A 25,342-nucleotide genomic window follows, 5' to 3' on the forward strand; every position below is an offset into this window, starting at 1 on the left:
CATCTTTAGTACCCCCATTTTTGCCCAAACTATAACTAGGCAAAGGTATGAAATGATTCTTCGTTTCATGCATTTTAGCGACAACAGCCTGTGCCCCCCTAAGGAGGACCCCCAGTTTGATAGGCTGTACAAAATCCGCCCCCTGATTACCCATCTCGCTGCCAGGTTTCCAGAGGTTTATACACCTGGGAAGAATATCTGCGTGGATGAATCCCTAATGAAATATAAAGGAAGGTTGGGATTCAAGCAGTATATTCCTTCCAAGCGCTCCAGGTATGGAGTGAAGGTGTATAAGCTCTGTGAGAGCGAGACAGGATATACTCATGCCTTCCGGGTATACGAGGGTAAGGATAGCTACCTTGACCCTCCAGGTTGCCCAGATCATCTGGGCACCAGTGCCAAGATTGTTTGGGACCTAATATTCCCCCTTATGAACAAAGGCTACCACTTGTATGTAGATAACTTCTATACAAGCGTCCCTTTGTTCAAGCTGCTGTATTGTTTCGATACGGTAGCTTGCGGTTCTATAAAAAAGAACCGCTTGGGTTTCCCACAACGCCTGGTACGAACCCGGCTAGGAAAGGGGGAGACCTCAGCTCTACGCCAAGAGGAGCTTTTGGCATTGAAGTTCAGGGACAGAAAAGAGGTGTGCATGCTGAGCACCATCCACGATGAGAGAACCGTGGAGGTTTCTGTCCGTGGCAGAGCTGGGGTCACTACAAAGCCAGTGTGCATCAGGGCCTATAACAAGCACATGGGTGGAGTTGATCTGTCAGATCAACTCCTACAGCCCTACCTCATTATGAGGAAGACAAAGGCCTGGTACAAGAAGGTTGCAATTTATCTAATGCAAATTGCAACCTATAACGCTTTTTTGCTGCACAAAAAAGCAGACACTGGGCTGAAGCTGTCTTTTTTGCAGTTTCAGCTCGAAGTAATTTCAGGTATCTTGTACCGTGATGCACCTGGTCCCCAAGTAGTGATGGGAACCAACAGAATTGGGGCTACCCATTTTATTTTTAAAATCCCCCCTACAGCAAAGAAGCAGAATCCCCAAAAGAGATGCAGGGTATGCTACAGCAGGGGGCAAAGAAAGGACACCACATTTTACTGTCCAGATTGCCCTGGAAAACCTGCACTCTGTGTCGGTGACTGCTTCAAGCTGTATCACACAGTTTCCCATTTGTAATTTTTTTTTTGTTCCTGCTCCATTTTTGTATTTTTTTTTAATTTTTTGTTACATTTACTGTTTTTTAGCTTTTATTTGCTCCACCATTTTTAAGCGTTTTTATTTGCACTGTCAAGTGAACCCTGTGTCCATTCCGTGGCATGAGGGACCACTTAAGGTGCTAGATCAAATCCCTTCTTGGAGATAGGCCAGGCTTTCTTGTAACCTGTCCCTACTGATAGTTGGGTACAAGCATTTTTCTTTACCCAGATGTAAAATTCCTACTGAATTTGAATTGCTCATGTTCCAAATGTGGCCCTTTTGCCCCCAAACAATCTGACAAACCCATGCATGTGGGGTATCAATGTACTCAGGAGATGTTGCTGGACACATATCTGGGTGTTGTGTGACAGCAACATATACCAGGAGCTGTAATTTCACACCTGAAGTACAAAGTATGTGAAAAAAACACCAAAAACAATTACTATCCCAAACTTTGACAAGGGTTGGTGGTAGGATTAGTGCATGGAAAGGGTTAAACTATCAGCATCTAAAATACCCTGGGGTGTCTAGTTTTCAAAAATATATGGTTTGGTGGGGTAAATTTAATTTGCTGGCTTCAAAGATGCCCCAAATACCACATAGAGACAGAATTACCAGATTCAGAGAAAAATGGTTTTGAATTAGCAAAACGCTACTTGTACTTATTGCCCCATAACGTGTAGAAGAAAGCAAAAAACCATAAAAACATTGGGTATTTCTAAACTCGGGACAAATAGTAGAATCTATTTAGCAGGTTTTTTCAGTAGTTTTTTATGATGAATAAAAGATTTTTCAAATAAAAGTGAGAAAATGTGTTTTTTTTTCAATTTTTCGTCATATTTTATTATTTTTATTATAGGAAATTACATCATATGAAAAAAAAATTGGTGTCTGAAGAAAGCCCTTCTTGTCCTGAAAAAAACAATATATAACTTGTGTGGGTTTAGTAAATGGGTTAAGAGAAAATTACAGCTAAACACAAACACCGCAGAAACGATAAAACAGCCATTGTCACGAAGGGTACAAAAAGTAAAATCAGCCTTTGTCACGAAGGGGTTAAAGCACAAGGAATTAGTCAGAGATCTTTCAGAACCACTTGTCTTCTAGGGCAATATAAAAGCCAAATCCAGATGTAGATAAAATTCAAATATTTATTTTCTTCAAGTCAGCAGCAAAAACAAAATACAATATAAACAAAATGAATCCTTGCTCCTCTGAGCACTAACTAAACACAGGGTTTTGTTTCCTCTCTAGGTTGGAGTGGGTTCCCCACGTCCCAACAAAACATTTCAACCAAACAAAATAAATCCAGCAAGGTTTTTGTCCAGAAGCTTTCTTGGCTGGATAAGAAGGAGAGTGAATTGCACCAATCTGGTCTTTTTAACCCCTCCTAATTAGATCAGGTGAGCTGTAGTTAGTCACCTCTAAATCCTGGTCTGGATTTTAAAAATAGTTGGAGCACCAGCCTACCCTCCACCCCAGGGACCCATTACACAATTTATAAGTCTCATACCTCTATTTTAGTTAGTTATTGTGCTTATCTTTCCCTGGTGCTTCAATTTTAGCCAGAGCAGGCTATATATACTGGCTATCCCCTACACTGTACCAGCCTTTCTGTCACAATGCTTACATACATACATATATATATATGCACAAACATATATACATACATCCGTTTACCTCTCACTGTGAGAGCAGCCTCTGTTTCACCGTGGGGTCACGTGAAATCATGTGACCCTCACAATATGCTCCTGTTTCCCCATGCTGGTTCAAAATAGTTTAAAAAGGGCCCTTCTGACCTGGATCTGTGGGGTCTTTCTAAGGGCCCTTTCTAAACAATTTTTAACCGGTACAAGGAGACAAGAAGAAGAGGTCTCATTGGACCGCTGCAACCCCTGTAGTTTCGCCAGTGTAAAGATGTGTTCAGAGGTTGTGGGAACAAGTTCCCATCTAAAAGTGTTATGTATAAAGGTTGACAGTTTAGATGTACTGCCCTAACCAAGTGCTGGAGTTATCGTACAATGGCACTATATCTGCTATAGTGCCATTGGTATATTGTCCTGTATCAGTTCCCTTTTGGATATTATTGCTAATATGTTGCTGTACACTTTCTATAATGCGTGTTTGTGTATGGTAAGTGTTTTGTTTTTCATCTTTTAAATGGGTGATCTGTACATAGGTGGGATAATGCATGTGATTCTCTGTTTCAATGACTACAACAAAGTGAATGTTACATGCACAAATCAGTATGATATCTGAGCAGACACCATTTGGGTTTTACATTCACTAATAAGAGTGCTCTTTTAATTGTCTGAGCTTTGTTCTTCTGCTATATTGAAATAGCATGACTCAGCTTTTTTTTAATCTTATTCAGAACTAGACTTATCAGATACTATATTACCCTCTCACTGTTTGTAAGGGTTGAAAAGGTTTGATTTCTCTGTTTCAAAGAAAACCATGTCCTTTATTGATTTTGTGAGTTTTACTAAAAATACATGAAAGATATAAAGCAAAAGCTCATTATACATGTGAATAATCAAGCAAGGGAAAATCACCAGTTAGTGTTGCATGCATGGTAACAATATTACTGTTGTTATTCTTTAAGGGAAATTGATACCGTTCCAAGTCTTATTATTCTTTTGCCCCACAATCTGTACATATGCCCACATTCCCAGAGGGTGTAAGCAAAAATTGCCAATAGGGCCATTAAGAACCTGAAGAATCAACAACCAGAAAATCAACCTGGTCATCTAGAGAGTCTTGTCTTGGCAATAAACTATGTGGATGTCAGGGTTTTGGCCTACCTGTACTGTTTTTTTCACCATCATGGCTTTCTGTTTGTTAGGCTGCACCCAGTTCCTCTTGTAACTTCTTAATCCAAGCTAACCCCTCCTCTTCCTGTGACTATAATTAACTAGCTAGTTCAGTTTCTGGTTGCCCTTTTGTGGTTCCAGACCTGTGAGTGAGTTCTTCCTGTGTTTGATTCCTGTCTTTGACCGGGCCTGCCTGACTCCCATTCTGGTTCTAAACTCCTGCCTGATTTGTGACTACACGGATTTCTGGACTCCTGGCCTCGGCTTGTGTGACTACCCATTCCAGCTCCCGACCTTGGCTTGATCCACGACCACCCGCTTCTCTTATACTTTGGCTTCTTGTTGTTATTTTTTATTTTATTCTTAAATAAATATTTTGACCAGTACCCTTTTGCCTCCGTCCAGATCTAGTGGTACCCTGACAGTGATAGTGAGGCAAGCCATCTCATCCAACATCAGTGTCTGACCTCACAAATGCTTTTTTGGCCGAATGGGCACACATTCCCACAGACACTCTCCAAAGTCTTCCCAGGAGAGTGGAGGCTTTGGGAAGGGCCATCTACATATTGATGTGTATTGCTTTGGAATGGGATTTCCAACAAGCTCATATATGTGTGATGCTCCAGTGTCCACATAGTTTTGATCATATAATGATGGCCCCAAAATAATATGTTTATTGAAATGGTGGAAATAAAGTTGATTAGCTTTTTCAAATTTTGATAATGTTTCAGTTGTATGTGTTACGTATACCTAAAATACTTTGGGATTCTGACGTCTGTTGAAAAAAAGTCATATAAAAGACTAGAGTCCTTCCTATTCTTAGGCAGAATTCTCTACATGGTTGCCTCGCTGTCTTGAACAATATTTTGCAGAGAACTGAAATTATACAAGGTGAAATCATTTTTTATCTGAACATTTTTAACATGCATAATATTAAAATAAAGCAACCACTTGACTGAAAAGAAAAGGACAGTACACTAGAACACCGAATTACAAATTACAGGCACATATTGTTGATCACGCTCACATTTTTCCCCACTGTTTGCCAAATATAAATAAGCTTCATGATAAATTTGGCAAACACATTTTCCACAATCATTTCCATATTGAATTATTGTAAAACGAACAGAATGTGCAATCGTTCACTGAGGTCTGGCACCGGAGTATGATCTAGTTTATTGATAGCACGCACACCAGTAGTTACTGAAATGCAGCTTCTGGGCAGCCTCCCATCAAGATAATACTATATTTAAAAAAATATTTGCATGGAGGAGAAATGACAATGAATACTGTCTTAGCTCCTCTACATGCCCTTTTGACACCCATTTCAGATATAATCTCCCTGATATCACTGTCCACATGTTTCATGCATGGATACACATAGCTCTTAGTTTCCTGTTGAACCTTTATGTAAGTAATGCTACTTCAATTTCAAGAAATTAACCTCTCTTTATAGTATTTATCATTTAGAGTCAATAGATGTTCGCTATGGAAAAAAATCTGAAATTTAAATTTTAAATAATGTAGAATATAATATAAAAAGATGCACAAAACAACAGGGGGAAAGGCAACAACATAACTATAATAAGGCATTATTTCAAAAATTAAACCTTAATAACTACATAAATGAACTTACAAGCAATGTTGAAATCTGAGTTTGTTGATATTATCAGAAAGACCCAGTATATAGTGTAGTACATCAAATAAACCACCAAAAATAAGAAAATCTAAGTTCTTATTCACCATCCTAAGGCTAAGATTGGATCTGAAGATTCTCTTATAGCGAGTGTTGATAATTTAAGAATTATGCATCCTTTATATTATTGTATTTTTCATTTTGGACGATGAAGGGTAGGTTTTTTGGTGGCTGCAGTCCTTCAGGATTACTGATTTAGATTTTTCTTTACCAATCACTATTATTTTGCTTTTTTTTAAATAAAATAAAAAAAACAACAAAACTGTTTTCTAGTTCTGTAGAAAAGTTATTTTCGGTGGTGGCTTGTTATAGCAAACACGATACTAAAATGAAGCCTGAATGTCGTGTGGCATGCATCCATCTTAAGGAGAGAACAGATTTGACACAATGTCATTGAAGCACACAATTTACTTTGCAAAGCGTCAAGTGAGCATATGCATTCTGTCTACAGAATTGATTTACAACGTCACAGAAGGCTATGTGTTGATACAGAAACATTTATCCATATTTTCAGCTAGCCAATCCATTAACCCAGTAAAATAACCAATGGCTACATTGTATTATTGTTGCTATTTAGTTTGATTTGCATACTTATTACAAAATTACTATCTTGATTTTTATTTCACAAAGCAAGCAATATGGAGAATTGTTCAGTTTGACGGACAAGACAATTTTATCATACGTCAGGACATGTAATTACCATATATATCTTGTAATAATGATTAAAAGTACACATACTCATTTTATCACTGATTAAAACCCTTCTGTTAATTATTTCTTCCCTTTCCTATTCTAACTACAGTAAATGCCTCCCTGGTGACCTACATATACCAATGCTAACATTTTACTTCTGGAGAGGGAAATCCACTTCTTACATTATTTTGGTGGTGAGGAGTACTAAAGCTTCTTTCAGAATTGTCCCTGTAGGCATTTGTATCATTTTACTAATGGATGCTACAGGATGGTAATCTGATATATTTCACTATCTATGAAGATGGCTTTTGCTTTTACATGAAAGTCCACTATCAAAAATAAAGAGATCACTCATGTGGTATTGATATACCAGCCTTGTCAGCAGTTGTAAGTAACCTATGTTGCTGCAACGGCAGGCAACTACAACTTTCAGAATGCTCAGTGTTTGCCTAACAAAAATATTTTTCATAAACTGGAGTTCTGAGAAGTCGGAGATTATAACCAAAATAAGCTGTTCACATGCTAACTTTGAAGGATATGTTCTACCTCTAGAGAGGGTAATGCTTTTTATATTTTAGCAATGTTAAGCTTATGTGTATTGCTTTGCATACGAATCAATAAAGCTGGCAAGGTTAAAGTTAGACCACAAGGATCGAGTTTAAGGGTTTGCTAAAAAATCTCTGCAAATACAGTAACTAGGCTGTTTCACAGAAGCTGGGGTTCTTCTCCACACCATGAATGAAAGCAATGTCCTTCTAGTTCCAACACAGCCCATCACAGTACGCAAGGCAAGAAGTTCACTGCAACAATGGGCATAGTATTAACTTATAAGCAAAGGGTTCTTGAGTTAATTTAATACCTGTAAGGCACGTACCGTCCAGCGTACGGTACGCGCCGTCCGAGGTCCGGGACGTACCTCCCGGGGCAGACTGCATCTGCTTGCGGCAGGCTCCTGGTCCCGGTCACCAGCGCGGGCAGCGTGTTCTTCACTCCCCGCATCCATGCGGGGAGCCGGGGAACACGTGGGCGACGCGGTCCGGGTCCCCATGAAGGGGGCGGCGCTTCGGCACGCTGCCCTAAGTTCTCCTCCTCCTGCTAACTGTATGCCATATTTTGCCATAAAGCATATTTGTACAGAATACGTTTTTAATGCTGGAAAAGTTTTATGGTCTGTCATTTTGCTCACATACTGAAAATTGGAGGGCATTTAAGATTCGGAAACAAAAATAGTTGTCACTCACCCTCCTTCACTCTCTCTCATGCTCTCTCTGTCTCTCTCCATTTTTTTCTCTAAACGCTTTCATATTCTTCTCATATTCCTCATGTTCTTTTCCTCAGCTCTTTTTATTGTCTTGCGTCTTCTTGTTAGAGTGTCTTCTTTCTTGGACTGACTACTATCCGCTCTGTAAACCTGGCATCCTGAAGCGCTTAAGCAAAAAAGCAAAGCCACGGTGCACATCACAGAAACAGCCTCTCTCCATTCCTCCAATTGGGGTAGAGGTTGTGTGCAGAGGCTTAGCCCTGTTGTGGAACCACTCCAGGAGGCCTGGATAACGCAGACATATTTGCTGAGAAAGAAAATGAGAGTGTGAGTGAGAAAGTGTGAATGAGCATGAAAGAACCAACAAAATTCTAATGAAAATTCAGATATTTTTTCCTATTTTCCAATTGTTTCATTGGGGGTCTCTCCTCATTTTCAGAGATTCATAAAAGTTGAAATTTCACTAATATACATATTCCACGGGCAACTGTAAGTGGTATTATTGCAAACTAGAAGCGTTTAGTATCAGCAGCAAATTGTAAAGTCACAGAGTGGGGTCACCAAATGCTGAGGCGCATGGTGCATAAAGTCACAAACGCTCTGCTGATTCCATAGGTGAAGAGTTCCAAACTTCCAGTGGAATTAATATCAGCACAGTGTGTGAAACTGTGTGTGTCAGAAATGGAGTTCTATGGCCAACGAGCTGCATGCAAGCCTCACATCACCAAGTACATTTCTAAGCATTGGATCGAGTTGTGTAAGTCACTCCACAACTGGTCTCTGGAGCAATGGAAACATGTTCTGTTGAGTGACGAATCACGAGTCTCTGTTGACAGTGTGATGGGTGAGTCTGTTTTTCAGGAGTGGGGCTAGGCCCTTTGCTTTCAGTGAAGGGAAATTTTTATTCCTGGGCATGCCATAAGATTTTGGACAATGCTATGTTTCCAACTTTGTAGGAACAGTTAGGGAAAGGCCTTTTTCTATTCCAGCATGATTGTGCCCCAGTGCACAAATCAAGGTCCATAAAGGTATGGTTTGGTGTGGAAGAACTTGACTGGCCCGCACACAGCCCTGACCTCAACCCCATACAACACCTTTGATGAACTGCAATGGAGATTGAGAGACAGCTCTTCTTGTCCAACATCAGTGCCTGACCTCACAAATGCTTTACTGGAACAATGGGCACAAATTCCCACAAAACACTGACATTGTGGGGTGTTCCCGTTGTTGTCAGTAGGCGTTTTCGCTGACATCCGTGGGAACACCCCCATTAAAGGGTAAATAGGCGGGGAGCAGGGCATGTCAAGACCGCGCTCCTGCGACCCAGAGGATTCGTGTGTTGAAAGGGAGGGGTACATAGGAGGGTTTTGGTTTTTTTTTACAGCACTTAACTCCTCCATTCCACAAAAAATGGGGGAGGTACTGGCATGGTTGATGTGTTTCTCTAATACCAATGGGCAGGAGAGCATTGACGCATTCTATGCTCTTTTAACCCCTCATCCAGTTGGAATAGGATGGGATGTGAGAGGAGTAGAGCAACAAATTTTGTTCCTTGCCCATTCTGCATTTTTAATTCACCCACTCACTATGCCCACATCCACTCTCACTCTTGTTCATTCTCTAACGTTCTCTGAATGTCTTCAATCTTCTACCTTCATCCGCATCTCCACAGACATAACCTAGCAGGAATTTCTGGCAAACTGGTGGCCACCATGTTGGCGGAAGTTCCAGCTGGGTTATGTCTGTGGAGATGTGCATGAAGATAGAAGATAGCAGATTAAAGATAGAAGAGATAGGAGGAGGGAGAAGAAAAAAGATAGAAGCTAGACCATGAAGAAAAATATGCGGAAGTGGTCAGCAGGGAAGGTAGGGAAACATTTCAAAAACGTGAGAGACAGAGTAAAGGAGAATGATAGTGTGAGAGAGTGAGTGTATGAATGAGTTAACCTGGACTCAGATAAAAATTCAGAGGTTTTGTTTCCGTTTCATCCAATTTGTGGGGGTTTGGCCAGATTTATCAAAATTTGGTAGATTTGCAATTCGTACAAATCAGAATGCACAAGTCTAATAGGTAGGCTCTATATTCCCAAAGGTATTACAGTATTGGCTCGGATATAGGCCGCCCCCGTATATAGGCCGCACCCTAAAAGTTTGGTGCTTTTTTAAAGACTTAAAGTGGGGGGAAAAAGTGCGGCCTATATCCGAGCCAATACGGTATTTAATTATGACCAAGCCAACCGCAGAATGGATGGAGCAAGAGAGAGGTGATTGTCAGACTCCGTCTGGTTAACATAGAATCTAGGGGTCATAGACTTTTAACTTTTAGAGGTGTTTTTTGTAATGCTCTGCAATTTGCATGACAAAAACATGCAAGTTTTGCTTGCAACTCATTAAATACAAAGTCACATGTTTTATGAGTTAAGTGAGACTTTAGTCAAGTCAAAATAGCATTTATCTCAACTGACCATTCGACCTCTTAGACAGTGGACCCCATACAATTTGCTTTCTCCACATCGTGTGGATGTATATAGCCATATTTGTGAGTAATGAGCACTGATGGTAAACATGATTTTCGCCTGTTCTGAAACCCCTCCAGGTCAGTGGAGACATTGGCAATTCATCTTTTGTCAGCCAGGTAATGGTTAAAGCCATTTCCCCCAGGTCTATAGAGAGTGTAAGATTGTGTTCCTTGTGCAGTGTTCCACAGTACACTCCACAAAATAGCTATATTTAATTAACTGGCAGATGCTTCAATTTCTATTCCTACACTGGGCTGTGAACTCTCTTGAGGTGAAATGTCAACATTACTCCAATGTCAATCTTATTCTTCACTGGTCTTCTGAAGTGAAAACCAGAAAGTGTAATGTATTCTCCTTTCATGAAAATTCTAAAATTCAGTGCACACTGACTTATGGAGTGTTCCTGTTATTAACATTTTTCACAAGCACACATACTGGATCCGCAGCACAATCAGAATCTCAGTTGTACACCACTCTGTATTATCTTGGATCCCTACATTTATGCTTATTGTGATGTATATACGTTTGCTACTCTACAATAAAGTACTTGAAATTCCATCCATTACCTGCCACATAGCACACATAGCATCATAAAATTTATATTGTATGCATTCTATTTCAAACAAATGAATGCAGTGGGTGAATAGTAGAACACCGAGATGTAGGCAGTTTTGATTCTATATTTAAGTATATATGAGCCAAGCACTTGCTTGGTTGCACTTACTGGCCATCTTATAGTACCTCCTTAACATGTCTCTATGTAAATAGACTGATAAATGTAACTATCCATTCATTGTTTGTAGACAACTTCCTTTTACTTACAGGATCATCAGATGTATACATTGATCACTTGTTGTCCCAGAGTTCTCACTCATCTTACGCAATCTCTTGAGAAATAAAAGGCTTTGGTCCTCTGCAGTTTACTGTTGTGGAGAACCATTGAAAGGAAAAAAGTAGGATGAAAGCCTTGCTGTGGCTTGGAATAAAGTAAATAGCTTCTATTAAAACAGAATTAGCAGAGTGTTAAAATCAAGTCTATGAGCAATTCCTAAATAGACCAAAGCTATGTGAAGGTCATGTGTGTATTCAGTTTTAAATGTTTAAAATGCACTTTGCTTTATACATACTCTCCCAGGGGAGGGCTGGCACCTTTTGGCCCAGGGCACAGGAAAGCCAAGGGGTGTGAAACGTTTTCAAAAGAAGGTTGTTTGCTGTGAACTACCCATGATTGAAAAAATATGGATTTATTATGGAGACCTTTCCTTTTGTTGGCTGAAGCTATGGCCCTGCAAACCAAATGTGCTTTAATACATTTAGCGCTAATGTTGGCTAACTTGTTGTCTAGTTGCATAATCAAGTAAATCTCCTTAAAGTAGAAAGGGATACTGGGGAAAAATTGCTTGCAGAAAGCAAATGACGATATCGCACAAGTTTGAGGTTCTTATAATTTTGTAAACAATCAACTACACATAATTGGGAATTAAGAGGGTATCAGGATTAAAAGATTGTTTTTTCTTGTGATTTCTGCACATTTTATTCCCCATGACGCCCCCCTCTGGCAGTCATTCAGCTTTTCCGTCTATGGCATTGTTACTACTAATATGAGGAGGGTGAATATGTGTAATCAGCATTTTGGGAGCATAAGTTAAAGCAATAGGTAAGGAAGTGATTGCCCACATGGTTGTTGGATGGCTTTTAAACCCAATTTATTAACAAAGCCTCCATAACGGATTGAGTATGAGATTGGGATATAATGAAATCTCTATTTATTCAGAAGAAAAATACCTTGAATTCCTGGGAATGTTGTCCACATTAATAAAGGAACGTTCAAACAATCAATAAAAGAAATGACACTATACTGAAATATATTAATTAAACTATACTGAAAATCTGAGTCAGCAGAATTCCCTACTAAAACAGCTGTGGAAAGTTACAGATGACAATAATTGGTGTTTGCACATATGCAGTGGGTCTTATGAGGCCACAAGTAAGATGGCCACTCAACAAATCACCCCTGTGAATCAGATACCGTATTCCTGTTTGCAGGGAGTAGTATCTAATGGTACCAACCACAAAGGAGGAACCCCTCAACGTGCATCATTAACAATTATACCAGTCAATGTACAAATGCAAAACAGAAACTGAACAACTAATGAAAATGAATTAAATAGTATATATCAAAACAGAAATACAACAATCAATAAAGATATAGGAGTCTCAGCGGAAAGCAGCAAAGAAAGTTCAGGACAGCAAATTTAAGGACTCATCTTAAATGTGTGTGGTGGATTTGGGGAATGTTTTATTTATTGCTTGTATTTTGGTAATTAACTTTGTTCTCTGCTGATATTAATAAAAATAGATTAGAGCATTATCTTTAGGGGTTTTTTTTGTTTTCTATAAAGTATGATCGGATGTATGGCTTTCCTTAAACTAGAAATCTATGAATGGAATAAATTGTCAAAAATAAATCATATATTTTCCATAGGTAACATGTATAATGGTTGACACAGAAGCAAAATTACAATATTATCATACTCTTGGTTGTATACCAAAACAACATATCTATTATTAATGTTTCTTGTGACAGTATTAATGCCCTAGCAAAGATGTATTTCAGGGGAGGAAAGAGGGTCAAAAAGGTTTTGTATCCTAAATAGGGACTGCACTTCCTAAAAGGGACAAAATGGCAGCCTAGTGAAACACTTGAAGTACACATACTGTATCAACAAGATGTTACACCAGTACATAACGACATTTAATTAGAGGCATCTTACACATTAGTAAACTGAAAATTACGCACATTAAATATACCTATATTTTGTTGTATTTTGGTAATTCACAAAAGGGTTTAACAATATGTGGTGTTTTTTCGCCAAACTGTTAACAATATTAAACGCTCTTCAATTGTTGCGTCTCAATGTCAACTCGGAAACTATGTGCTTGCTTTCTCTATTTAGTCACTAATACCATAGCAATAAATTAAGTTAGAATGCTTAGGAAAGAAAATGAGTACATTAATAGACGGAAACAGTATATCATATGCTGAATGTGTGTTGTCTTTGCTTACTTTAATTGTCAGCTATAAAATATATACGTATAAGTGATTTAGTTTATGATGTCATTAATATATAGTCTTTATCTAGCTACATGTATAAATCTATTTGGGAAACTATTTTTATTAAAAACCACTAACTCATGCTCTGCTTGGCAAATGAATTGACAACCAATTACAAATTACAAATTAGATTAGAATTAACCATTACAAATTAGATTATGCAAATTAAAAGAAATAACACTTACTAAATTATAAGTAGAAATTTTATAGTCCATATTTTTTTTTCTTCTAATCTGTTTGTGTTTTGTTTTTTTAAAAAACTATTAAAAAACTCTCTAAAATATTATAAAAAAATTAAATAAAATAAATGCTACAAAATAAACACTATATGCAACAAAATCATATTTATAAAGTACTCAAAAATCATTTTTTAAATGCTTACTCATCTTTACAAAATCTATTTAGCATGCCTATCAAACAAATCAGTTTGGTTTACAGTATGTACTAAATTCAGATTTCTATCAGTCATGTTCCATTTAGAGGAAATGAGAAATCCACAGGTAGATATTATTGACGAAACAATAAGCACTTTCCAGAAACTGGTTGGATCATTATACAGACTTGAAAACTACTTCAAAGTGTCAGCTTGTGTATTCCCTGTTCACCCTTGGTCAAGCTGTTGAAGGCTGTTGATATGCATTAGATGAATTAATTGGGGTTTTCATTATAATTGGAAATACACTGTGTCCTTGGACAGTTCTGTCATACGGGAAACAGAATTCCATTTCAATGAAGTATATATACATAATGCTAAACTTATGTTTTATTGAAGTTTGTAAAAAGTTTGTTGAATTTTGTTTGAACTTTAGTGTAGTACCATGGAGAGCTGTGTAATTTACCACCTATCTTGCTTTCATCTGTATATATATATAGATATGAGCCCCTAAATATTATCAACTAGGACATAGGTGTGGGTAATATGGTAAACAATGTTGTATCATTCTAATAACAGAAAATGAATACCTAGAAACACAAAATGTATGTGTAACGGAAAAATTATAAAAATTATTTCCTCTAATTACAAGAATGGGTCACATTGTTGGAAGGTGGGAAACATAGATAGATAGATAGATACTGTTGCATTGTTTTTTGCAAATCTATTCTACCTGGTATCTTCACATTTTCAATTTCATGGTATGTTTGCTACATATTTACATTTCCAACTGGGAGGAAATGTAAATGTCCAATTTGTCATCTGCTTGAGCAATGTAGAGAGTTTACAAATAGTTTTACATTGATGAAGTACCGTGCAAGTGGCTTTAAAGAGAAATAGAAAAGCAATGCATTTTAACAGTTTTACATAATACATCAGTTCATCATAAACTGTTGGAGTGTGCACTTTAGGAGAGTTTTTTGACATGTGACAAACGAAAGACTTTCTAAACTGACAACTCTTTCTTGCTGAGATTAAACCCTTGTGTTTCTTCTTTAAACTATTTGAGGGTCGGACGGCACTGTAACATTTAAGAAGCAATGTACATATCCCACCAATTCTTAGAAGGATAATAATTATGACCTATGAAAACTGGTGTTTTTTTCACCTCTTGTGTCATTAGTTATAACAGTATATACTGTATATTGCTATTTTCTTCTACTCTTGATAAATTGTGGATTATCACAGACCTTCCATAGCATTTGGTAGTAGTTGGAATGCAGCACCGGGGGTCTCAGGCAGCTCCCTGTAGTGCCTGAATCAGGGGCACCAAGAAGTGGTGTATTCTTCCTTAGGAGACTGGAGTGGTAGCAGTTCTTTTCTATAGCAGATAGCTCTTATGGGACCCATATGTGTATGATGTTCTACTCCCCCCAAAAATGCAGTGATCTTTACAAGGCAAAGTGGAAGATGTGTTAATACATAAAATTGTGTAAAGACACAATAATTGTGTAAAAACATGACTTCATCTAATGTATTTATAGTATTACTGCCTGGGGGCCATTTGGTCTAGTACCAGCCCTGATACCATGTCATGCGATTATGTGAAGGTTATATATCAAAATATTTTGCATACATAAATTAGCATGCAAATATACCCCATTGAGAATAGGATGATTTCCATACCATTTTAGTTATGTAAGAATATGGTACACTTCATGTTGATAAAGGTTCACGTTTTGCACCTGTAAAAGGAATCTAAAGATGAGTTTATGTGTGTGTCTGTGTATATTAGGACTAATGGGAAAAAAAGTGGAAAAAGAAAATTGTCCTTGGAATAAAAGGATGAAGAGGAGTATTAATATTTTATCCATATTTTGTTTGTCTTAGAGCTACTCTGATCTTTATGCTAATGATGTCCAGTATCGTTAATACTTTCCTTATTTCCATTTTCATGACACATCCAAAGCTCTCATGGTGTGTAAATGTAAATTGTTGCTCTGTCCCTTTGAGGTTGATATGCCTGCTGTTTACTTAAGGCTAAATTGTTGGTTATATTTGCTTCGATATGTCCACCTTGCACATTTACAAATGTATTCTTTAGCCACTTGACTCAAGTATTACAATAAACTGCTGGCAATGTGTTGGCAAGTTGCAGTTATGTTGAAAATAGTATTTGCAATAATTAACATTTTATTGGATTATTTCTGTTATAGTAGGCTAAAGTTGATTAGATCAGTTAAGAGGTTCCTTGATATCTGGTGTACTATTCAAATAATTAGTGTAATAAATAATAAGTATACTAAAATAAGTGAGTGGCCCTGTGTTGAAGCTTTTGTCCGGTTAACATGTCTCATAACATATAAGAGAGAGATCGTCCAGAATGATAATCCAGAAAGAAGTATTACACAGTAACAGTGGCGGAACTACCGCGGTCGCAGGGGTCGAGACTGCGACTGGGCCCTGGAGTTCTATCAGTGTCAGACACCACTAGGTGTCTGTGTTCAGTTCGGAGAAGGAGCCCAATATGCAGGACGACCAAAGGGATAGGGACGCAAAAACAGGTGTAGTTCAGACTCACTTTACTAGGTAAAGTCCAGGGTCTGGATCAAGCACAGGTACAGGTGACGGTACAGGCGCAGGCACAGGTGCAGATGACGGTACAGGCACAGGTATAGGCGCAGGCACAGGTAAAGGCACAGGCACAGGTGCAGGTATAGGCACAGGCAACGGTACTGGTGCAGGCACAGGCACGGTAGCAATACAGGTGCAGGTACAGGTATGGTTAACGATACCGGTTCTGGCTCAGGCACAGGCTCAGGCACAGGCTCAGGCACAGGCTCAGGCACAGGTTCAGGCACAGGTTCAGGCACAGGCTCAGGCACAGGCTCAGGCACAGGTTCAGGCAAAGGTTCAGGCACAGGTTCAAAATAGGGCAAGGAGCACAGCACTTGGGACGCTATGTAACATACAGAGCGTCTCAGAATATCTGAGCACTGCTGAGAGGGTGCTTGGGGCTTTTATAGGGATCACAGGTGTGCTGTATGACGTCACGCCTGTAGATCCCGCCCTAGTACCGCCCTCTATGTGAACTCTAGAGGGAGACGGCGCTGGAAGCGGCGCCCCTCTAGCAACAGCCTCCTCGGCATCACCTCCCACCTTCTCCTGCACACAGACGGCAGAAGGAGGAGGTACCGGGGCGGCATGAAGAAGCGCCACCCCTCTCTTGGCACCCGACGCCGCTCCGTCGCCATCTTCCCCAGCTCCCCACGTGGATGTGGGGAGTGAAGAAGCAGCCGACCGAGACGACGCCGGCACCAGGGATCCGGGAGAAAGCCGGCGCCGACCCTGCGTGCCGGTACGTACGTGACAATCAGGCAGGGGGGCCCAAGGGGTGCCGAGCGGTCGTTTTCAGCAACTCTTGGGCCCCCTTGACTGACAGAAATCCAGGATGCCTCTGCTCCCCGCCGCTGCCGCTGCTGCCGCCGTCGCCACTGCCACCGCCTGCCTCAGCGCTGCCCAGAGTGCAGTGTTGGGAGCATGAGGCGTTTGTCTCGGGTGCCAGCGCTTCACACTGAGCGCCGGCATATGACGTCATATGTCGGCACTCAGCAGTGAAGCGCCGGCACCCGAGACAAACGCCTCATGCTCCCAACACAGGAGTTGACGGTAAGTGACCTACATAGGGGGGGTAGGGAGGGAGAGGGTAGATCGTGAGACGGGGGGGTAGGGAGGGAGAGGGTAGATCGTGAGAAGGGGGGGTAGGGAGGGAGAGGATAGATCGTGAGAAGGGGGGGTAGGGAGGGAGAGGGTAGATCGTGAGAAAGGGGGGGTAGGGAGGGAGAGGAGAGATTGTGAGAAGGGGGGGGTATGGAGGGAGAGGGTAGATTGTGAGAAGGGGGGTAGGGAGGGAGAGGGGAGATAGTGAGAAAGGGATAGATGGGTTGTGGGTGGGGGGGCCCTTGACAGATTCTCGCCCCGGGGCCCTGAGGTTTCTAGTTAAGCCCCTGCACAGTAAGCTTGTAGTACTAACATTCCATCAAGATTTACCTGCATCTAACCTATATGAAGATGATACTCAAATCTACCTGTCCTCATCTAATGCTCATATCTCTCCTTCTCTTGTGTCCCTTATTACCAACTGCTTGTCTGTGATTTCTGATTGTAAATCACAACGCTATCTGAAATGAATCTCTTGAAAGCTGAACGCAGTATGCTACTTCTCTCCATCTCCACCACAGTACCTGAATTCTAAATCTCTGTCAACAAGACTATCCCCCATACTAACTAGGCCTGACGCTTTGGTGCCATTTTTAACTCAGTCCTCCTCTTCATCCCTCACATTTAATCTCACACCAGATCCTGCTTCTCACACATGAAAAAAAAATTAATTTGTCCTTTCCTTACCCAAGACGCCACAAAAACCCAATTTCATTCTATTTTTAGCTTTCTCGACTCTCTACTCTACAATCTTTCCAAAATGCTGCTAAGCTCTGCATAAATTGGTGGTGTTGGTGCTATATAAATAAAAGATAATTGTAATAAAATTCAGAATTCTATATACAAATAATTTAAGTTTATGTTTACTTCTAAATTTGTAGAAGCTGGTGGCCAATTAGTCTCTGGCTAACTAGGCGTGAAATTCAGGCCCAGTTTAGTTACACAATTAATACAAAATAGTGATTATTTGTATATAATTTTTTTTAATTATAACATAAGTAACTACAGACATAGAATAGGGAGAATATTTCCGAAACATATCAAATTAGAATTTCATAGATTATTTATTTTGGTGTTCACGTGTAATAAGTCTTTTCATTTATATTTATTTAAAGGAAAAAAAGGAAAGGTTGTTAGTAGCAAAGCACTGAACGCACATTAATTGTGGCAGAAAACACCAGTTAATGTAATAGACCGGTAGGCTTGTAATGAGAGCTCATTGGGAATGCAGTCCAGGCTTGTGACAGCATTAGGTATTCCTCTCATGTTTCACATAAATGCATCCTGTCCCTCATGAGGGGATGGGCAGCTCTTTTGCTCTGCTTCATTCAAAGTGAATGTTAGCAAAAGAAGAATATTCAGCAAATACACAGCGTTCTGGGATATTATTAAGCCGTGACAAAAAAGGTTATGTGATTTGTAGCTCCTTTTTTTTCATTGGATGGTGCGAGCTTACATAGTACTTGGTATAGTTTTGCTGTGGACTGCAGTACTGCGTGCGGTACCTACTGGAGACAGGAATGATAATTCAAGGATAAGTCGCCAAACTGGAGTTTACATCAAAGCATCGGATCCCTGCACCTGTTGTATTTTTTGCTCTGGTTTGCAAGGAGTTCACACTGCCATATTTTCACCAGGATGTTTTAAGTCTGTTTTATTTTCCTCTAAAGCAAAATGAATGCAGTGCGGTTCAATATTTTGCACTGTCCTGCCTTATAAAGATTCTTTAAGGCGAAAGCTGTCACTGTGGAAATTGCACCAAATATGATAAACAATAGCGGAGTCATGGGGGGAGAGAGAAAATTCTTGAATCTGACATGTTTATCCACATTCCACTGAAGAACAGCGATACAGCTGCTGCTTTCAGGGTAAGACAACAACGTCATTTTGTCATCATACTCTGGACGCAAGAACTGCAAATAGTAAGTGGAAAGGTAAGGCAAAGGGTTAATATTCCTTTCATTCTACTAGGATTGTGTATCTAGAATATACGGTATGACGAGTGGCCAAGGCATAGCAGCACAAGCGTCTTTGCAATGAATAGGTTAAAGCAAATGGCATTAATACGTAAGAAAAACTATAAATATACAATTGTGTTTTGCATATGATGCATAACTGTAAATATATGATGCACAACTGTTTACGTTTCTGTTAGTTAACTCACATATATTGTAGCAGTTTCAGTTGTTGTTTTAACAGTTAAAATCTGCTAGGTATATTAAATAATAGCACTATCAATTAATACAACTGCAAACAAAAACAGAAGGTAGAATGCCATGAGGCCATATATCCAGGAACACTTGGATTACCAATTTGTATTTATTTTTACCAAATATTCTGATGCAATTCTGCATTCCTGAGAACTGGGTATACGCACCTCCTGAGACAAAAGTTTTTGAGAAGAGATGATCGAAAGGCATTGTTTTTGAGGAATTATGGTGTACTGTTCTTAGGAGAATGTATTTTGCTTGACTTAACAGGAATGGTACTAGCGGCATAAGTCTTTAAGGTCATTGCTCTGTTTCAGTGTGATCACTTACAGTGTTCGTGTTTCTGGCACGTATTGCATTTCATATTGATGAGGATGGTGTATAACAGCAAATGTGCTAGCATCTTTCCACTCGAATCAAAAGTGGCGCAATACTCTGACACCTCAATGGGATTTCACAACCAATAATATTGGTTTGTAGATACAACATGTTTACAAGGCTTTGGGAATTCTTTCATTATTCATCTAACTTTTTGTCTATGCATTGCATTAATACTGATTACTGTTGTAGGCATGCCTATTCTGAACATATTTTCAAAACGAAATGGTATTTGGTTTAGGGTTTTGGCATCTGAGGTTTTTTTTGTAAAATGTATCATTAAAATCACCTGAATCATAACATTCCTTCAAAATATTAACGGTTCAATATTTGGATTGGAGAAGGCGTCTCAACTTAGTATATACAGATATAGTCATACGTTGGTACATTTGCTTGCTAAGCAAAATCCAGCAGAATTTTTTTTAACATCTTCACACTTGTCAAGCTACATCCCAAATGGTAGAGTCATTTTTCTTCAATATTCTCAGGCAGGCTGCATGGTTTTCATTTATCTCTATTAACAGAACAAAAGGCAATTTAAGGGTTATATTGTCTACCATTGCTGGGAAAGGGCTAAGAGTTAAGTGGAGCCATTAATTACAGTGTGTTTGAATTCAATTATTGATGGCCCAAGACATTAGATTGACGTCAACTAAATGATAGTGATTTTTTCCCCAACAACATTATGTTAAGACTTTTTATTTTGTCCTTTTCTTGTAGTTTATCTTTTAAGTACAACCAGCATAAAGGAATCAATTTTATGTTAAATGTAGGAAAGCATCTTGCACACAAAATCTTATCATTAATAATCTAAATATCATTATCTAATACGTGGTATACAAGTACTCTAAGTATCTGCAGTTCATTGGAGTATTGCCACTTTTGAAAATGAGTTTTCCGAGGCATGAAAAAGCATTGTGGGAAGCAATTTCCTGATCATTCTTCTAGGAATCAGTGGGTTAAGGTATCCAAGAACTGGCAAGATCATAACATAGGTAAAGTGATATTATAATTACTATTTTGTATTCATATAGCTCCACTAGATTCTGGAGTCCTGTGTGACACGTTGTAGATAAAAATGATACATTTCAGCAGAGGCATAAATTGTGGAGGGTCCTTCTAGCAGGGTCTTCATAATTTTGTATTCTGATTATATTTTTATGGTAGGTCTTTGGCATTTAAAGATAAGCATACAAATGATCAGTTATATATATGGACCTCAGATATTCAATAATATGGAATGGGGCCCTTAAAATATCACAATAAATAGAACATGTCAAAATATAGACCTTTTTACATACCTTACACAAATTATCAGATTGCCAATAATGCCCGGTTAAATAAAAGACTTTACAGTATTTTGACAAGGAAAACTGGTGTTTGTGCTATACTAGGATGTTTAGTTAACTAAACACATATCATCAAAATGTTTCCATGGCAAGAAATATTGCTGCCTAGGCTACCAAACCTCATGCTGTCAATGGAGGCTTAAACCAGCTGAGGCCAAACCTTGTCCTCTAGTTAAGTCAGAATCACTTAATATTGTTCATCAGGGACAATTTGATATGTCTGTGAGCATTGAGATCTAGAGTTTAAGACTGGTATAGACTTAAGTACTTTTTTAACTTATGTATGTCCCAGATTGTTGGAGACGGTCCTTGAATGGGAAGATCTGTCCCTTGTCCCAGACAATACTATTCTAGGACTGCCTGGAAGTGTTTGAAGATAGCTGATGTTATGTGTGCATGTGTTTCACCTGTGAATAAGGCCACAAGAAAATAGCAAATGACTTCAGGTGTATATATATCAGGATATGCTATATATATATATATATATATATATATATATATATATATATATATATATATATATATATATATATATATATATATATATATATATATATATATATATATATATATATATATATGCCATATAGACAGAGAGGTATACTACCTAACGATTAAATGTCCTTTTATGAGGACAGATACAGGTATAGGGTTCGATAATGCAAACAGGGCTAAACAGAAATGATGGGGGGAAATGGTGGTCACAGGAAGACTGTGGCTAACTTGCCAAAATAAAATGCTGTTACCCTACTAATAGTAAATCTAAAATCAGTTATGATATTTACATTACTGTATTAGGAGTTATTTGATTAGAAAATGCTAATATAGTAAGAAAAATACTGAGTTATTATGTATTTGCTTGACAGCTCTGAAAATCGAGAATAATGCATAGTTTTTATCACATGCCCTCCATGCATTATATAGATTGTACAGCACTACGTATTTGATGGCGCTATATAAAACAATAAATAATAATAAATAATCATTCATGCATCCTATAGATTTAGTTGTTAGGCTACTCTCAGAATGTAATCACCGGACATGTATTAATTGTATAATTTTATGTGTTTGTTACTTTGTTGAATTCTCCAGACCAATTAAAAAAGATACCGGTTTCTATTTTAGGGACAGTTTAATGTCACATACAGCCCTGTCAACAGAGAATGCATATTAGAGTACTTTGTAAGTACTCTAATGCACAATCTTAAACAATTAAATAAGTTAAAAGGAATTTACAATGTTAGAAGATAATGAGCAATAATCACCAAAAACGAACAAACTACCAATAGTGGTAGAGATACGTGCACTGTACATATATAAACACCAAACCTAATACAAGGAGAGCACGTAAGGGAAAAAGGTATACAAAGTAAATCTTTATTAGACAATATGATTTAAATACATATAAAAAAATATATATAATAAAAAAATGAAAAAAAAAACATCTCGGCACCAAGACACATATAGGAAGGCACATATGGACAAGGGCACAGGACTACAGGAACTAGGATGGAAATACGTATGTATGTAAAGGCACAAATAAGAAACACAATGATGACCACAGCGATAAAGTGAAAAGGAACAAATGAAATAACATACAGCAATGGTACATCGCTTCTCAAAAGTAAATAACCAAACCTAGAAACAAGGCTGAAAACAGCAAAAAGCCTGGTGATGAATGGTGCCAAGTCCAAACGTACCAACCCCAACGTACGTTTCGCTACAATGAGCACGCCCCCTGACAAAGCTCATTGCAGCGAAACGTACGTTGGGGTTGGTACGTTTGGACTTGCTCTTACATGCTCTCCTTGTATTAGGTTTTAGTGTTTATTAAGATAATGAGCAAGTCAAAGAGCGGGGGGGGGGGGGGTGAATTCATTCATCCATTGGCACTAGGGCCAAAAAATTTTAAAGGTGACACTTAGCCATCCTATGCATTGAAGTGCATTTCAGCAACAGCTTATAAGATTGATGACTAATTGATGACTGCTGTTAAATCAGGAAATAGGAAGTCATGTTGTATGAATGAGAAGGTGGAAAATCAAGGTTCCTTCTGATTTATGCTGTTGTTGGGTTAGTGCATCAAAAAATCTGAGAAAATGAACTCCACATCTGAAGCAGAAGAAAGTATAAATGCTGGTTAAGTATACTTACACATATCATTATGTAACAAATGCAATTTGTAGCCATCGTGTCTATCATGTGCTCACACCACCATTTGTATTGCTATTTATATGAACGCCTACATTTTGCATGGTGACACGGCCTCTAAAATTTCCAATTTTAGGAGATATCAGAATTTAATGTAAAATTCAGCTTTTAATTAGCAGACAGTAAAAAATAAATCATATGCCGTTTCGTAGGTGACTTTTTTGAGGTAATCAAAGTATTGTAAAGATCCAGAATTACATGACAAAGATCAGTGCAGAGCTCATATATACAGTGCTGCAGAATACGTTGGCACTATATATAAAGCACTACATAATGAGCACTCACGGAACTTGTTAATAATGTTTATTCGCTATATATTACACATTCTACCATTCAGGAATGGTACCTACATCTTATTTACCACACATACGTAGTTAAGTACAATATATGTATTACCAATTTGTGTTCATAAATATGGCCCATGAACAGTAATATCCCAGTAGTTGTATTAGTTACGCTATTTTTATTTGTTAAGATACTGCAAAATAATTAAAAATTATATATCTACTATAGGGGTCTTTCTTTTAAGTTTTTCAATTTTTTTTATACTACCCTTTACCAGGAAGCAGTGCAACGTGACCGGAGAACCCATTGTGTAGTTAAGTGGACCAGTCTTATAGCAGAAGTGGAAGAGGATAACGCAGCAATGAAGTTTAAACATGCTTGGACTAGGCATATGGCTATTCTATTCAGAATCTAAGACTGACCACATAGTGAAACACTGCCAGTGTAATGGAGCTGCTGTCTGTGCTGCAGTGTAAATTTTAACCCATGATGTACTAGCATACATGGAAACTCAGAGCAGCTTCTCCAGGACACTCTTCTCTTTCTCTGGGACAGGGAAGCTTCATTTAGCCACCCTTGCGGCCCTCCCACCACCAACCCATTTAATGCTCTCTGGGGCCGCATAGCCTAACCCTAGCACTGTTCCTGTGAAAAACCAATATCTTATCCGTCACAACATGTAACAATGTCAAGTGACTCACAAGTGGGTTAATCTTAATAAATATAAACCTATTAAGCAACAAGTAATCGCACCCACTGTCAAGATTTACTTTTCCTATAAGAAGGTGAAGTGCGTTTTTATGGCATTTCCACCACTGTAATTGAAGAAGGTGCTAAGCAAACTTGCCTTTGTGCTTCTCATATGGTTTTGAGACACAAGGACATTCTAACACTAGATGTCTTCTCTCATTTCTTATTCCTGCCCCATCATCTTTATTGCACAGGAAAGAACACCTCATGGGAGGCACACATTAGAGCAATCAATCACTGGGATGGCCTCGTAAAAGCAATATGCAACTTTAGGCCGCATTTGCAATCTCAATCAATAGCCACAGTATACTGGTTAATAATTTTTCTGATTCTTTATACTGCAGTTCTGTTATTTTTTTCCCCCTCACTTTGAAGTCATCATTTATCCTATTTAAGCCCCTCTCATTAAATATGTAATGTTAGCTGCACATTCTATTCCTGAATTTATATTAGATTTTACATTTTGTTCTGTGACGTGCTATTTGGCATCAAATAAAGTTGTATGGTAATAATTCAGAAGGTAGTTGCCTTTGGGCACGGACTGCGCTTTCCCGTCTTCGTCTGAGAATTTTTATGGCAGGTAGACTGTGGCTGTATGCAGTGATGTGATTGCAAATAATCAAAAAAAATAGCATTCAGCTAGATTGCACGGTCAGCAGAAGATAGTAGCTCAAAGCTGTAAGGTGTCAGATTGGTCTTTTCATTTTATCTCTCTTCCGCCTACAAGCAGAATTAATTATTTTTTGATGAAGTCGTCCA

At 38.5% G+C, this 25,342-nt stretch overlaps 1 non-coding gene across 1 annotated transcript; it reads left to right on the forward strand.

The window, feature by feature from the left end:
- Nucleotides 1-1,292: 1,292 nt before the first annotated feature.
- Nucleotides 1,293-1,422, forward strand: LOC149289292 (small nucleolar RNA SNORA35). Its single transcript, XR_016277374.1, has one exon. It is a non-coding gene; the product is annotated as a small nucleolar RNA SNORA35 (small nucleolar RNA).
- Nucleotides 1,423-25,342: the final 23,920 nt, after the last annotated feature.

This window comes from Sceloporus occidentalis, unplaced genomic scaffold (assembly GCF_023333645.1).
Source record: "Sceloporus occidentalis isolate IW3139 unplaced genomic scaffold, rSceOcc1.0.p SCAF_47, whole genome shotgun sequence".
Taxonomy (NCBI): Eukaryota; Metazoa; Chordata; class Lepidosauria; order Squamata; family Phrynosomatidae; genus Sceloporus; species Sceloporus occidentalis.